The sequence below is a fragment of the Bufo bufo genome, chromosome 3 (genome assembly GCF_905171765.1).
Source record: "Bufo bufo chromosome 3, aBufBuf1.1, whole genome shotgun sequence".
Taxonomy (NCBI): Eukaryota; Metazoa; Chordata; class Amphibia; order Anura; family Bufonidae; genus Bufo; species Bufo bufo.
Window position 1 is genome coordinate 524,430,552 of NC_053391.1, and position 17,926 is coordinate 524,448,477.

Below are 17,926 nucleotides of genomic sequence, written 5' to 3' on the forward strand. Positions count from 1 at the left end.
CCGCACTAGGGCAAATAAAACGTAAAAATATTTCCTTGTAATAACCCCTGTTAATGCCTGTACCAAACAGCACTTGCACCCTAATAAGAACTGTTTGATGGAATTATAGAGCTGTATAATGGCAATTTGGATCCCCAGTCAGTGCTGCAAGGTGTGACAGGATTGTTCCTATTACCCAGGCTGTAACCTCACCTACTGAACCCTTTTCAACAGAAATGTTGTGGAATAAATCATCCCTATCCTTTCCAGCACTATCTTTTTGCGGAATGACTGCCCCACGGTCAGTGTTCGTGCATTGCGGCTCGCACTTTGCAGGCCGCAGCACGGCCACGGGGCACACACGTTCATGTGCAGGAAGCCTTAATGGATTGTTTCACTTTATTTTCTGTCTGCTCTTTGCATTTTATATCAGTGTTTGTCATTAAGTCAACTACAAATGAGTTAAAACTTATCTAAAAATCTGTTATTTTGTCTGTAACTTTTTCTCTCATTGATAGGGTAATCGCTCTCATCAATATTAATAATTAGAATTAATTGGCTGTTTTACAAAACAGTTTTACGTTAATCTAAAAAGAGAATGTTTCAGAGCAAAGACAGAAGGGCAATGATGATAGCACACGTTCGGCTTCTGAATGTCAAAGAAAGGAAGTGTGTAAACATAGCACTAAACAGAAATCCATTTCTGTCTGGTGAAGTTAATTAGTAATTGATCTTGGGGATCTGTAAACACATATTTGTTTTTAATGATTGTCAGCACTATTGTTTTGTAATTTAACATATACATTTTGCAAAATCTTAGATTTAATCTTTGCTAATTTGGACTTTTTTTTACTGTTTTGTCTTCAACACTTTTAATGAAAATATAGTTGCAGCATAAGCACATCTAAATAGATCCAAATGTTATCTATGTCTGCTAAATGCCCAGTGACATGGCTTTATAGTGCAATTTATCATAAAATACAGATAAGAAACTGAAGTGAGATTGCTGACAACTTTACCTGATTACACCGAGTATAAATACAATAAATGCATTTGCTGTTGAGACATTTTAGGGCAGAGATATGCATGTCTTAGAAATGAGTTTACAAGTTACCACACCACTTATTCAAGCAGTTTCTTACTTGTGACTTTCTGTTCTATTTTTTTATTTTTTTTTTTAAAGCTAAGCAGAATCAGAAGAAATAATAGTTCTGTATCTTTTTTATTAGGACAGTTGATTGTTTCTTGGGGAGTTGAAGTAGAAAACAGAGATGAAGAGACTGAATTGCACAAGCTATATTTAAGTAAAACATTGTCTTTAGAGACCAATATATAGGATACTGACATTTGCAGATCCGTTTTGTGTGAGGCAAAGTTCAAAGTTTAAAATAAAGTGCAACAAATAAAAATACAAAGAATGCTAATAATTTATATTGCTTGTCATATATGTTCACATGTAGTGTCCTACTATTCTGTGATTATATTGTACTAATATTATCCAACTTAGAAAAATCCACTTTAAAAGGGTTTTCGGAGACATAAATACTGATGGCTTATCCTCTGGATAGGTCATCAGTATCTGATTGGTGGGGGTGCGACACCGGGACCCCTGCCAATCAGTTCCAGAAGGCAGTGGCACTCGCAGTACCTCTGAAGCTTTCTTGTAGCTTTCCCTAGGTAGAGTGAGGACACGTTCAACGGTCACATGGCCTAGGCGCAGCTCAGCCCCATTCAATGGCGCTGAGCTGCAATACCATGCAAAGCCACTGTACAATGTACCGCGCTGTGCTTGGTGAGCACTGAGACAGTTGTGGCGCTCACAGGATAGTTTGTGCCTTCTCAAACAGCTGATTGGCAGGAGTCCCAGAATTCCCAGAGGATAGGTCATCAGCATTTAAATCTCAGAAAACCCTTTTAATTTGTTAATTCAACAGAATATATTATAGAACTGTTATACTATACTAGTGACACACAACCTGCCTTTTTTTACACTTTAAAGGGGTTGTCCAGTTTTAGAGCTGAACACAGACATACCCATATTTTCACCCAGGCATCCCCCTTAGGCTTCATGGACACGGCCGTTGCAAATAGCGGGTCTGCAATATGAGGGCCGCAATCTGGAGCTGTGGTGCTTAACAGAGGCACAAAACCCCATAAAAGCACTACTGAGTGCTTCTGTGGTGTTTCTGTCCATGCCTCCTCACCGCAAAAATATAGAACATGTTCTATTTTTTTTTGTGGTGCGGATGGATCATGGACCCATTCAAGTTTAAAGGGTCTCGATCCGTCCCGGCCGCACAGATTTAGCTTGTGCATTGGGGATGGCAAATTGCAGTCCCCACGGATTGGCCGCACGACGGCCGTGTGCATGAGGCCTTAATATGAGCATCGGAGCATTTCATGCTTCGATGCTCTCCTTTGCCCTGCACTGAATCGCACAGGACAAAGGATTTTTTTAGGCAATCCGGTGACGTACTGGGCTCTCCATAGGGATTGCTAGGTGGAGGCTTCTGCCCAGCAGTGAGCCCAACAGTGAGACTGTGAAATGGCTAGGGCGGCTGTAAAGCCTGCCCATCAGAGCTGGTGACGTCACTAAAAACACTGCTGTGTAAAAACATTTAAAAAAAGCCCCTGCCCTGCGTGATCCAGCTCTGATGCTAATATCAGTGTGCCTGCCTGGGTGAAAATGGGGACATGTCCGGGTTCAGCTAGAACCTGGACAAGCCCTTTAAGCCACAGCACCATAATAGTACTTTGCTATAAGTAGGTAGTTAAAAGGAACCTGTCAGCTACAAAATGCACCTTAAACTGCTAGCATTACCTTACAGATGTTCTCATAATGTTTATAAAGATGTTTTTGTCTTAGATATCCGATGCACCTGAACACAATATAGATATTCCCCCGCAGGCTATATATAAATGAGGTTCTAGAAGTCACGGTGGCACCTGCTTTCTCATTTGACTTCAAGCTCATGACATGCTCTTCCTACCACTTAGTATTTGATTGATGGTCTTCTGTATAATCTCATCTATAATTCCAGCCTCATATCTCGCGTATGATTGTTCGCCTGTGCAATCACTTGCTCCTAGCTGAATTATACAGCTGGCATTCCACTCTTACTTCTGGGATCAAAGCTAAGACCAAGCTTTGCAGTTTAACCCCTTAGATGGCACTGTCAATGCTGACCACACCATCTAAATGGTTAGAAAGCGGGAAGAGGGCACCACTTTGCCCTCTGTGATGCGATCACAAGGTGATAAGAGATTGCAATGGCAGCTAGAGGCCTAACAAAGGCTACTCATTATGCCATGTAAAGTTGCCTAGACAACAAGGTTGAATAGGCATTTTATCAGTCACATACTGTAATACAAAGATATACTGTATTACGGCTGTATATTAAATGATCAGAGGATCACTACACATAATTGGTATTACCGCATCCGTAATGACCCTTCACCCCTTACGGACACATGACGTACCGGTACGGCATGTTTCCTGAGTCCTTAAGGACACATGAGGTACCGGGGGGGTTAATCGGAATAGGATGCCCGCTGAAATCATTCAGCGGGCATCCTGTCACAACGCCGGGGGGGGGGCATGTGACCCCCCGTATCGGCGATCGCAGCAAACCACAGGTCAATTCAGACCTGCAGTTTGCTTCGTTTCCAGTCCATTCGGGTCCGATGAACCGGAAAAGTACTGTGATCGGTGGTGTGATTACACACCACCAATCACAGTCCAAGCATTTGGGAGAGGCGGTGCTGGCCGTGGTGCTGAATGCTGCGTTCCAGGGTGCTGATTGGTGCGGGGAGAGAGGCGCGAGATTCAAACTTCCAGCGCTCCTCTCTCCCCTCCTCTTCCTGTTCAGCACCTGCGCCGTCCAGCACCGTCCTCACCAGGCTCCTGCGATCCCCCCATCGGCATCCATCACCCTCCTGCACCCATCACCCTCCAGGTACGTTAGGGTCAGTGAGGGAGAGGCACCGTTAGGCAGGGATAGAAGGGAGAAGTTAGTTAGGAAAAAAAATTAAAATAAAAACTTTATCTAAACTTATTGTTTTTTAGCTTTGAGACCCTAGACCCCCCCTGCCACTTATCCCCCCCCACCCCCACTTTTTTTTTTTTGCGTGCGCTGACTGGCCGGCACTCTTAGCGTCTGGCCACTGTTAGCGCATCGCTCGCCCCACCGCCCTTGTACCGCTGACGCTGATCAGCAAGTTTGAACTTTTTTTTTTTTTTTTCTAACACTTGTCCCTTTTTTTTCTTTTTTACTTTTTAGTACGTGAACACTTGTGCCCCCACACACACGCACATACAATAAAGTTTTACACGCACGCACATACACACGAACACACACATACCCATGGCCCGCCGGATGTTCTCGGTGGAGGAGGCATACGCCCAGCTTGCTTCTGACTCCGAGAGCCCCAGTGAGGAATAGGATGACCCCACGTTCCTCTTGTCATCCGCATCCTCCTCATCATCATCTGATGACGATAAGCCCCCAAGGCGGCAGAGACTACGCCAGGCAGAGCCAGGGGCCCCACATGCTAGGGACCCTGTGGCCCACCCTAGTATGAGCTGCCCTGGGGCTCGTACTGGTTTCCCAGCCCACCAAATGAGCCCACCGGAGCCCCCTGCCAGTGAACTTAGCTGGTGTCCCCCAGTGGATTTTGAGCCCGAGATTCCGGATTTTGTTGGCAATCCAGAAATCCAGATTCCCACAGTGGGGTTTGCTGAATTTTTTTTTTTTGTTTTTTTTGCAGTGACCCATTTGTGAATCTGATGGTGGAGCAGACGAACCTGTACGCCCAACAGTTCGTTGCTCAGCATCCGGGCTCCTTTTTGGCTAGACTCGGTGGCTGGACGCCGGTCAGTGCAGCCGAGATGAGGACATTTTGGAGCCTCGTCCTGCACATGGGTCTAGTGCAAAAACCCAGTGTCAGGCAATACTGGAGTGGGGACGTCCTCTACCAGACCCCACTCTACAGTACGGCCATGACACGCTCCCGGTTTGAGGCCATCCGGAAATGTCTGCATTATTCAGATAATGCAGCATGTCCCCCCCAAGGTGATCCTGCCTATGACCGTCTGTAAAAGATACGGCCGGTCATCGATCACTTCGGGGCCAAATTTGCGCAGGCCTACGTACCTGGAAGGGAGGTCGCGGTTGATGAGTCTCTCGTTGCGTTCAAGGGGAGACTCAGTTTCCGCCAATACATTCCCACTAAACGGGCGAGGTATGGCGTGAAGCTGTACAAAATTTGTGAGAGTACCTCAGGGTACACTTACAAATTTTGTGTGTACGAGGGGCGAGATTCCCGTATTCAACCCCCAGAATGTCCCCCCACTGTGGGTGTTACCGGGAAACTCGTGTGGGACCTTATGCACCCACTGCTAGATAAGGGTTACCACTTGTACGTGGATAACTTTTATACTAGTATTCCGTTGTTCAGGTCCCTTGCCGCCAGATCCACGTTCGCTTGTGGATTTGTGCGGAAAAATCTGCGCGGCCTCCCTGCCTACCCCCTCCAGGTACCTATCCCCAGGGGTGAGACCCGTGCCCTTACCAGTGGAAACCTGTTGCTGGTCAGGTATAAGGACAAAAGGGATGTCGTTGTACTGTCCACAATCCACAGTAATGGCATCACCCCTGTCCCTGTGCGAGGTACTGCGGCAACGGTCCTCAAGCCCGATTGTATCGTCGACTACAATCGGTAAATGGGAGGAGTTGATCTCTCTGATCAAGTCCTCTAGCCATATAATGCCATGCGCAAAACCCGGGCATGGTACAAAAAAGTTGCGGTCTACTTGGTACAGGTTGCCTTGTACAATGCTTTTGTACTATTCCGAAGCGCTGGCAGCACAGGCACATTCCTCCAATTCTATGAGGCAGTCCTCAAGGAACAGATTTTTTCAGACCGGGAAATAGCAGGCCGGAGTAGCTCGGGAATTGGAGACGCCCGGATCGTCCCTGGCCAACATTTTCCAGGTGTGGTCCCCCATACTGGAAAGAAGGGACGTACCGAAAAAAGATGCAGAGTGTGTCACAAGAGGGGGATACGGAAGGACACCACCACTCAATGTGACACTTGCCCCGATCATCTGGGCCTCTGCGTTATCGATTGCTTCAGGGAGTATCACACTTCCATGGAGTACTACATTTTTATAATCCCCAACAGTCCCCTAGAGAACATAAAAAACTATGGCTCTCAGACTTTGGAGACACGGAAACAATTTTCTTTTTTCCAAAAATATTAGTTTTAGTGCAGGCATCCTCAAACTCCGGCCCTCCAGATGTTGTAAAACTATAACTCCCAGCATGCCCAGACAACCTACAGCCATCAGCAGGTCATGGTGGGAATTGTAGTTTTACAACATCTGGAGGACCGCAGTTTGAGGATACCTGCTTAGTGTCTCCAAAGTCTGAGAGCCATACATATTGGGCATTGCCGCGTGCATAAAAATCTTCTCTATAAAAATAACATTTAACCCAACCCCCCCCCCCCCCCCCGGATGAACAGCGTTAAAAAATAAATTTAAAAAAACTGTAAAAAAAAAAGCAATTTTTTGTCACCTAGCATCCCAAAAAGTGTAATAGCGAGCGATCAAAATGTCATATGCACCCCCCAATTAGTTCCAATAAAACCGCCATCTCATCCAGCAAAAAATGAGCCCCTACATTAGATAGTCGCCCAAAAAAAAAAAATACTGTAGCTCCCAGGCTATGGAGATACTAAAATAATTTTTTTTGGTTCCTAAAATGATAATATAGTGTAAAATCTAAATAAATTTTAAAATGTAGACATATTAGGTATCGCCGCGTCAGTAAGATTCTTCCCTATAAAAATAACATTTGACCAAACCCCTCGGATGAACAGCGTTAAAAATATAAAATAAAAACGGTGCCAAAACACCAATTTTTTGGCAAAATTTCCATTTAAATCCTTTTTTTCCGGTAATAAAGCAAGGGTTAACAGCCAAACAAAACTAAATATTTATTGCCCTGATTCTGTAGTTTGCAGAAACACCCCATATGTGGTCGTAAATGGCTATATAGCCACACGGCAGGGCATAGAACGAAGGGAACGTCATATGGTTTCTGGAAGGCAGATTTTGATGGACTGGTTTATTTACACCATGTCCCATTAGAAGCCCCCCCTGATGTAGCGTAGACTAGAAACTCCAAAAAAGTGACCCCATCTAAGAAACTACACCCCTCAAGGTATTCAAAAGTTACTTTACAAACTTTGTTAACCCTTTAGGTGTTCCACAAAACTAAATAGCTAATGTAGAAACAATTTTAGAATTTACATTTTTTGTTACCTTGCCTCAAAAAAGTGTAATATAGAGCAACCAAAAATCATATTTACCCTAAAATAGTCCCAAAACAACAACCACCTTGACCTGGGGTCACTTTTATGGAGTTTCTACTCTAGGGGTGCATCAGGGTGCTTGAAAGGGTACATGGTGTAAATAAACCAGTCCTGCAAAATCTGCCTTCCAAAAACCATATGGCGTTCCCCTTCTTCTATATCCTGCCGTTTAGCCAAATAGTAGTTTATGACCACATACGGGGTGTTTCTGCAAACTACAGAATGAGGGCAACCCATATTGAGTTTTGTTTGGCTGTTAACCCATTTTTTCCAGTAATAAAGTGAGGGTTAAAATGGAAAATTTTCCAAAAAATTGAAATTCCAAAATTGTTTCTCCATCTGCCATTAACTCTTGTGGAACACCTAAAGGGTTAACAAAGTTTGTAAACCCAGCTTTGAATACCTTGAGGGGTGTACTTTCTTAGATGGATCACTTTTTTGGAATTTCTATTCTAGAAGTGCAACAGGGGGCTTGAAATGGGACATGATATAAACAAAACCAGTCCTGCAAAATCTGCCTTCCAAAACCCATATGGCGTTCCCCTCCTATGTCCTCCCGCTTGGCCAAACAGTAGTTTAGGACCACATATGGGGTGTTTCTGAAAACTACAGAATCAGGGAAACCCATATTGTGTTTTGTTTGGCAGTTAACCCTTACTTTATTACTGGATAAAATGGGTTAAAATGGAAAATTTGCCAAAAAATTGAAATTTCTAAATTGTTTCTCCATCTGCCATTAACTCTTGTGGAACACCTAAAGGGTTAACAAAGTTTGTAAATCCAGTTTTGAATACCTTGAGGGGTGTGCTTTCTTAGATGGAATCACTTTTTTGAAATTTCTATTCTAGGGGTGCAACGGGGGGCTTGAAATGAGACATGATATAAACAAAACCAGTCCTGCAAAATCTGCCTTGCAAAAACCATATGGCGTCCCCCTCCTTCTATGTCCTCCCGTTTGGCCAAACAGTAGTTTACAACCACATATGGGGGGTTTCTGCAAACTACAGAATCAGGTCAACCCATATTGAGTTTTGTTTGGAAGTTAACCCTTGCTTTGTTTCTGGAAAAAATTGATTATATTGGAAAATTTTCCAAAAAATCCAAATTCTTAAATTTTATGTCCATTTGCCATTAAGTCTTGTGGAAGACCTAAAGGGTTAACAAAGTTTTTAAAATCAGTTTTGAATACCTTGAGGGGTGTAGTTTCTAAAATGGGGTCATTTTTGGATGGTTTCTATTACGTAAGCCTCACAAAGTGACTTCAGACCTGAACTGGTCCATAAAAAGTGAGATTTGGAAAATTTAAGAAAAATTTCAAAATTTTCTTTTAAAATTCTAAGCTATGTAACATCCCCAAAAAATAATATATCATTCCCAAAATGATACAAACATGAAGTAGACATATGGGGAATGTAAAGTCATCACAATTTTTGGGGGTATTAATATGTATTACAGAAGTAGAGAAACAGAAATTTTGAAATTTGCAAATTTTTCCAAATTTTGGGTCAATTTTGTATTTTTTATGCAAAAAAAATAACTTTTTTGACCCAATTTTAGCAGTGTCATGAAGTACAATATGTGACGAAAAAACAATCTTAGAATGGCCTGGGTAAGTAAAAGCGTTTTAAAGTTATCAGCACTTAAAGTGACACTGGTCAGATTTGCAAAAAATGGCCTGGTCCTTAAGGTGAAATAGGGCTGTGTCCTTAAGGGGTTAATAAAATGAAAAAAGAAAAAAAAATATAAACATTTCAAAATTGCTCTTTTTGCTCATTCTACATCCCAAAAATTGCAATAAAAAGCATTCCCAAATTAGCACCAATGAAAAGTACATTGTGTACCACAAAAACAGAAGCCTAATAGAGCTCAATTAATGGAGAAATAAATGCAAAGACACAAACAAATCAAGAAAAAAAAAGCGTCTTTACAACACAAAAAAAAAAGATAAATTTGGGACATACATTTTTTTGACACACAGAATAAAGTTATTACTGTATGTCATTCATACCAAATCATTAACACTAGAGATGAGCGAATTTTTTAATTTGTTCATACTTCGTTTGGTGGTAAAAGGATAACGGAACGGATCCATTTTGCAGCCCATAGACTTCAATTATGACGAAATGAATAATGGAATGCCTCAAAATTCATTCCGTTATGCATTCCGTCATAGAGTTGCATTATGGTCCATGGTAAAGGAATCCATAACGCAATTCACCTATTACCATCAAACGAAATGTGAATGAATTTCATAAGCGAAAATTTGCTTATCTCTAATTAACACTAGAGATGAGTAAATTTTTAAAAAATTTAATTCGGCCGATTCGATTAGATTTTTTTTTAAAAATGTGCTGCAGAGAGCCATTATAGTGGTATAGAACACTGTGCCTTGCAGTAACATGCATAGGGAGTCTGCTGTGGTAGTGAAATAATACTGTGAGTCAGTATGACATGCAGATGACTGGCGTCGCTCTTAGAATCACTGCACACTTCACTTAGTTGGGCAGTCACGGGGCCAAAACTGACCAAATAACTCAAGTATAAGCGCCAAGAAGAAGTGCACTCCTTTTACACCGTCATCAGCTGATTCCACATAGATGTCTACAGAGCATATTCTATTAAACGCTTAGTAGATCCCACCCGACAGAGTGGAGAGAGTGTCAGCAGTAAATTTGTGTTGACGTCACTGATTATTTTGCCCTTCTTCTGATCCGTCAGAACAATAACAACCAAAAAAACGGATCCAGTCTGTTGAGCATCCGCCTTCACTCAGTCAGCATTTGGTAAGTAATCCATCAGTATCGTAAATGCCAAAAAAGCAGGAGTGGATCCAAAACAGAGATGATCAAGTCAACCATTCAAGAACCGCTGAGTTGCTGGTCAAGGCACAACCGTTAGATGACACCAGGAGCTCAGGCCTCTCACTGCTACTCCTGCTGCCACGCCCCCTTACTCTGCTGCGACCTGTGCCTGCACCAGAAACATTTATGCCTCTGCCACACTCTTGTGCAGGGCCTGGCACTTCTCTGTCTGACATACTGTTAGATCAGATAAATAAGTAAAAAGGAATTTAAAACACCCCAAAAAAGTCTGTAATTTTCTCACTTCACCACACAACGACTAATGAGCTCTTTTTTTTCCCACTAATGTACGCCAAAAAGGGCTGCAATTTTTTTATTTCACTAAACAATGGCAAATACTTTTTTGTGCCACTAATACACGCAAAAAAGGGCTTAAGAATAGGGATGAGCGAACCCGAACTGTATAGTTCGGGTTCGTACCAAATTTTGGGGTGTCCGTGACACGGACCCGAACCCGAACATTTTCGTAAAAGTCCGGGTTCGGGTTCGGTGTTCGGCGCTTTCTTGGCGCTTTTTGAAAGGCTGCAAAGCAGCCAATCAACAAGCATCATACTACTTGCCCCAAGAGGCTATCACAGCCTTGCCTACTATTGGCATGGCTGTGATTGGCCAGTGCAGCATGTGACCCAGCCTCTATACAGGGAGTGCAGAATTATTAGGCAAGTTGTATTTTTGAGGATTAATTTTATTATTGAACAACAACCATGTTCTCAATGAACCCAAAAAACTCATTAATATCAAAGCTGAAAATTTTTGGAAGTAGTTTTTAGTTTGTTTTTAGTTTTAGCTATTTTAGGGGGATATCTGTGTGTGCAGGTGACTATTACTGTGCATAATTATTAGGCAACTTAACAAAAAACAAATATATACCCATTTCAATTATTTATTTTTACCAGTGAAACCAATATAACATCTCAATATTCACAAATACACATTTCTGACATTCAAAAACAAAACAAAAACAAATCAGTGACCAATATAGCCACCTTTCTTTGCAAGGACACTCAAAAGCCTGCCATCCATGGATTCTGTCAGTGTTTTGATCTGTTCACCATCAACATTGCGTGCAGCAGCAACCACAGCCTCCCAGACACTGTTCAGAGAGGTGTACTGTTTTCCCTCCTTGTAAATCTCACATTTGATGATGGACCACAGGTTCTCAATGGGGTTTAGATCAGGTGAACAAGGAGGCCATGTCATTAGATTTTCTTCTTTTATACCCTTTCTTGCCAGCCACGCTGTGGAGTACTTGGACGCGTGTGATGGAGCATTGTCCTGCATGAAAATCATGTTTTTCTTGAAGGATGCAGACTTCTTCCTGTACCTCTGCTTGAAGAAGGTGTCTTCCAGAAACTGGCAGTAGGACTGGGAGTTGAGCTTGACTCCATCCTCAACCCGAAAAGGCCCCACAAGCTCATCTTTGATGATACCAGCCCAAACCAGTACTCCACCTCCACCTTGCTGGCGTCTGAGTCGGACTGGATCTCTCTGCCCTTTACCAATCCAGCCACGGGCCCATCCATCTGGCCCATCAAGACTCACTCTCATTTCATCAGTCCATAAAACCTTAGAAAAATCAGTCTTGAGATATTTCTTGGCCCAGTCTTGACGTTTCAGCTTGTGTGTCTTGTTCAGTGGTGGTCGTCTTTCAGCCTTTCTTACCTTGGCCATGTCTCAGAGTATTGCACACCTTGTGCTTTTGGGCACTCCAGTGATGTTGCAGCTCTGAAATATGGCCAAACTGGTGGCAAGTGGCATCTTGGCAGCTGCACGCTTGACTTTTCTCAGTTCATCGGCAGTTATTTTGCGCCTTGGTTTTTCCACACGCTTCTTGCGACCCTGTTGACTATTTTGAATGAAACGCTTGATTGTTCGATGATCACGCTTCAGAAGCTTTGCAATTTTAAGAGTGCTGCATCCCTCTGCAAGATATCTCACTATTTTTGACTTTTCTGAGCCTGTCAAGTCCTTCTTTTGACCCATTTTGCCAAAGGAAAGGAAGTTGCCTAATAATTATGCACACCTGATATAGGGTGTTGATGTCATTAGACCACACCCCTTCTCATTACAGAGATGCACATCACCTAATATGCTTAATTGGTAGTAGGCTTTCGAGCCTATACAGCTTGGAGTAAGACAACATGCATAAAGAGGATGATGTGGTCAAAATACTCATTTGCCTAATAATTCTGCACTCCCTGTATTAAAAGAAGAAAAAAAAAAGAGAGGAAATTTTTTTTTTTTTTTTTTTCTCTCCGTCTGTCACGTCTACAGACTTGATGTAAGTCCTGTCACGACTTCAGGCATGCACGACCGTCTGTCACGTCTACAGACTCGAGGTAAGTCCTGTCACGACTTCAGGCATGCACGACCGTCTGTCACGTCTACAGACTCGATGTAAGTCCTGTCACGACTTTGGGCAAAAAAAATACAAAATACAAAATTTTGAATCTAGTATATACAAGTTGCAAGAAAAAGTATGTGAATCCTTTGGAATGATATGGATTTCTGCACAAATTGGTCTTAAAATGTGATCTGATCTCCATCTAAGTCACAACAATGGACAATCACAATCTGCTTAAACTAATAACACGCAAATAATTAAATGTTACCATGTTTTTATTGAACACACCATGTAAACATTCACAGTGCAGATGGAAAAAGTATGTGAACCCTTGGATTTAATAACTTGTTGAACCTCTTTTGGCAGCAATAACTTCAACCAAACTTTTCCTGTAGTTGCAGATCAGACGTGCACAACTTTCAGGAGTAATTCTTGACCATTCCTCTTTACAGGACTGTTTCAGTTCAACAATATTCTTGGGATGTCTGGTGTGAATTGCTTTTTTGAGGTCATGCCACAGCATCTCAATCAGGTTGAGGTCAGGACTCTCACTGGGCCACTCCAGAAGGCGTATTTTCTTCTGTTTAAGCCATTCTGTTGTTGATTTACTTCTATGCTTTGGGTCGTTGTCCTGTTGCAACACCCATCTTCTGTTGAGTTTCAGCTGGTGAACAGATGGCCTTAAGTTCTCCTGCAAAATGTCTTGATAAACTTGGGAATTCATTTTTTCTTTGATGATAGTGCTCTTGTGCAAACTGTAAACGTGCAGCAATGTTTTTTTTTGGACAACAGTGGCTTACTCTGTGGTATCCTCCTATGAAATCCATTCTTGCTTAGTGTTTTACGTATCGTAGATTCGCTAACAGGGATGTTATCATATGCCAGAGACTTTTGTAAGTTTTTAGCTGACACTCTAATATTCTTCTTCACCTCATTGAGCAGTCTGCACTGTGCTCTTGCAGTCATCTTTACAGGACGGACACTCCTGGGGAGAGTAGCTGCAGTGCTGAACTTTCTCAATTTATAGACAATTTGTCTTACCGTGGACTGATGAACAGCAAGGCTTTTGGAGATACTTTTATAACCCTTTCCAGCTTTATGCAAATCAACAAATTTTTAATTGTAGGTCTTCTGAGAGCTCTTTTGTGCGAGGCATCATTCACATCAGGCAATGCTTCTTGTGAAAAGCAAACCCAGAACTGGTGTGTGTGTTTTTTATAGGGCAGGGCAGCTGTAACCAACACCTCCAATCTCATCTCATTGATTGGACTCCATTTGGCTGACACATCACTCCAAATAGCTCTTGGAGATGTCATTAGTCTAGGGCTTCACATACTTTTTCCACCTGCACTGTGAATGTTTACATGGTGTTTTCAATAAAAACATGCTAACATTTAATTATTTGTGTGTTAATAGTTTAAGCAGACTGTGATTGTCTATTGTTGTGACTTAGATGAAGATCAGATCACATTTTATGAGCAATTTGTGCAGAAATCCATATAATTACAAATAGTTCACATACTTTTTCTTGCAACTGTACATAGTTTCCATCTCAGCAAGATACACGCGTTTCAGCACGCATGACCTATCATCAGCTCAATTTTAGTTCCCATTCTTAACGCAGTTGTAATCATAATGGTGGTGGTCACGGTTGGGTGAGTCTCAGGTTGGAACACTTATTAAAATTCCCCACGATATGGCATTCACATCTACATTGGGTTAGTGGTTCACCATGTTATTTTCCCCGGGTCAGTTGACAAACCACTTGTCACTTTTAGATGGAACCCTATCAGGACGGCAATCCTCAAGCTTCAGCATCATCACAGGGGAGTGTGGACCTGCAATCTGAAAGAGAGACTGCCTCTTCCCTGAGATCGTGGACGGTGCCAAGACTCACAGCAGAGTTGTCAAAGAGGGGGATACCGTACCCAGCATCTGCCCGGAAGGCTGAACTATTCCGTCTCCTTAACTCAGAGACCGCAGACCTTAACTCAGAATCAGTCTCTATGTGCACTATTCAGACCTTGTTAACCCAACTCCACGCTGCGATTAACAGCATGGCCTCTTCCATGTCTGGTTTCCAGACTAGACTGGAGGCGGTCGAGAGTAAGGCCTCTACGTCCAGTGCAGGTACTCAACAACCGACTGTCCCAGTTTCCCCCGTATCCAACAGCACAAGTTCTTCAATTAGCTATCCGAATATAGCTCCTTCGCACTTCATTCCAGCCAACATAAGGAAAGATATATTAGATGGTAAGGACATTAATCTGGCTTCTTTACTTATCGCCACCCACGAAGTGCCGGATAATAAAACTATTGCTTGCGGTGAAGTTTCAGTGATCTTGAAATTCAGGGACGCCATATTAAATAGGAAGCTCAGCATCACAGAATTTGTTCTTGCTTTTAGTCTATAAAGGGACGTTGTATGCTCGGTAGCTCCCAATCGTAGAGAGGAACTTGATCTATATATAGAAAGGATCCAATCCAGCATGACTAGGCCAGGTTAATACAGAATTGCTCGCCATCTATTTGTCAGGTCACCCCGAGCCAGAATGGGTTAAGTTTATCATAGAAGGTTTCACGTCCGTGTTTCATACAGGTCAGATAGCCTTGCCACAAACCTCCCATGAATGTAAAAATTTACAATCTGCTGGCAAGGACTCGCAAACGGTCTCACAGCTCATTAAGGCAGAATTGGAGAAGGGTTTTCTAATAGGTACCTTCAGTCAGCCTCCATTCCAGAATTGGAGAATTAACCCCATTGGTATAGTGTCTGGCAAATTCAATAATAAAAAACATCTAATATACGACTTGTCAGCTCCGCATTCTTTAGCCATCCCCAGTCTTAACTTAATTCTGAAGAATTTGCCATGCAATATTATTCTATAGACAAAGCCATACAAGAAATTCTGTCACTGGGTGAGCAAGCATGGCTTTCTAAGGCAGATATTAAAGATGCCTTCAAACTATTGCCAATACATCCGCTTTTGTGGAAATGGCTTGGTATCAAATGGCTAGGGTCCTATTATTTCGCCAACAAGCTCACCTTCGGGTCCAAATCAAGCCCGTGGTTATTTGACCAATTCACAAAAAGTCTACACTGGGTCCTCGAGAATACATTTAATGCATACCACATAATCCATTATCTGGATGATTTTCTCCTAATCGAACTACACTCTCGCATCCCAGGTGACCTAGGAATATTGCGCAGGGTATTCACGGAGCTTAGAGTACCAGTAGCAGAAAATAAAATTGACGGTCCCAGTAAAGTTTTGACCTTCTTAGGTGTGCAGCTAGACACAGTGAAATTACAGGCGAGCTTACCCGTGGATAAGTTGTTAAGAATTAAGGAGGCAGTGCACAGGTCAGCCCATTGTAAAACTACCACTAGGGCCCAACTTCAGAGTCTTCTAGGAATGCTGAACTTTGCAATGTGCATAATTCCACAAGGAAGATCTTTTATTTCCAGATTGCTTAGTTTACTGCATTCAGCCCCTGACCACGACAGCATCATCCAATTAGATAAACCAGCACTCGCAGATCTAGCCATGTGGGACACATTCTTAACCCACTGGAACAGAGTGTCATTTTTTGTCCCTCCGGTGTCCAGTAAGTCCCCTATTATTCATACAGACGCCTCGGCGTCAGTGGGATTCGGGGCTATATATGGGAGTCACTGGTTGGCCAGTTCTTGGCTTCTCTCACTCTTCTCCCTTGTTCGAAGTTTACCCTATAGTATCAGCAGCAATGGCATGGGATAAGTTATGGCAGAATCAAACAGTTCTGTTCTTAACAGATAATGCAGTCACCGCAGACCTTCTTAACAAAGGCAGATCCACTTCCAGCCAAGTAATGTCCTTAGTAAGGAGACTGGTATGGAAAGCATTACATTGTAACTTTCATTTTAAGTGTGCACACATATCTGGCAAACAAAACACAGCAGCAGACGCCTTGTCCAGGCTTAACTTTAAACTTTTTTTTCAGATCTCCCCCGAAGCAGATCAACTGCAGACACCAACGCCACACCACACTTGGGAACCGCCAGGTCACTGATCAACAAATCTGGCGACTAATACATTGAGAAATTACAATACAGCCTGGGCTAGGTTCATCAGATTCAAGGAAACATACCCTCGGTCTGATTTAGGGGACATTTCTTATATACTTGCATTTGTTCCTTTTTGCCACACCTATCTGAAGCTAGCATACAATACTATTAAAGTATACTTAGCAAGCATCCAACATCATTGGTATCTCCTATATCCCGATAAGCCGTCCTTGTTCTCCGCATATCCCATCAAGGCAATATTGAAGGGCCATCAAAATACCACTTTAAAACTAAAAATCAAACGACAACCTCTTACAGGGTCATGTTCCGAGATTTATCCAATATGTTAGATAATGAACCTTTTGGCCGCTATACTAGCCTATTAATTAATACAGCATTATACCTAAGCTTCTATGGCTTCCTAAGACCAGGCGAATTCACCTGCGCAGTGTCATCTACCTCGGTTATTAGGAAAGAACATCTCAAATGGGTAGGCAACAAGTTCGTCCTCACCTTAGTACGTTCTAAAACCTCACGGCCAGGCGACATGGTAGAAATCAGCTACTTCCCGACTAATAATGAATGGTGTCCAGTAGCTCTTTTGTTTAGATGGTTGGATGTTAATAACTCTGCCCCAGCTGAGTCCCCCTTATTGACACATGAAGCAGCTCCTCTCAGTATCCAAACTTTTCTTAAATACGTCCGCACTCTACTGTCATTACTCAGGGTCGACCCCTTGACTATAACGGGTCATTTCATCAGAATAGGGGCTGCTTCTGCGGCATCCAAGAATAATATACCCGTCCACATTATCAAGAGATTGGGTAGATGGAAATCTTCATGCTATGCCAGATATATTCCCGATCCTTGTGTAGAAATGTCTCAGGCTTTTTTTTTAGCAATTGTTATATTGAATATAAAGCATTAAACACATACAAATATTTTGAACTTATTTGTCTGTTTCTTTGGCCCACTTTTGGCTGCCCTAACAGATAGCAGTCCCGCCACACCTCCACTGCTGTTATTAGGAAATGTATTCGCACGCTTAGCCGTACTGAACACATGTGACAAGAAAATGTAATTTGTGGTATTTGTGAGAGGGGAGGTGCCTGTATGGGCTATATAAAGCTTCGGGCCACGCCCCTCTCGATACGCATGGCCCTACAGCATTTGTGGTACCCACCCACCCATACCCCTTTTAATTTTCTTATCATTTTTTGAAAACTTCATACCTAGGTTGGCCCACTTTAGGCTGCCCTAACAGATAGCAGTCCCGCCACACCTCCACTGCTGTGATTAGGAAATGTATTCGCTCGC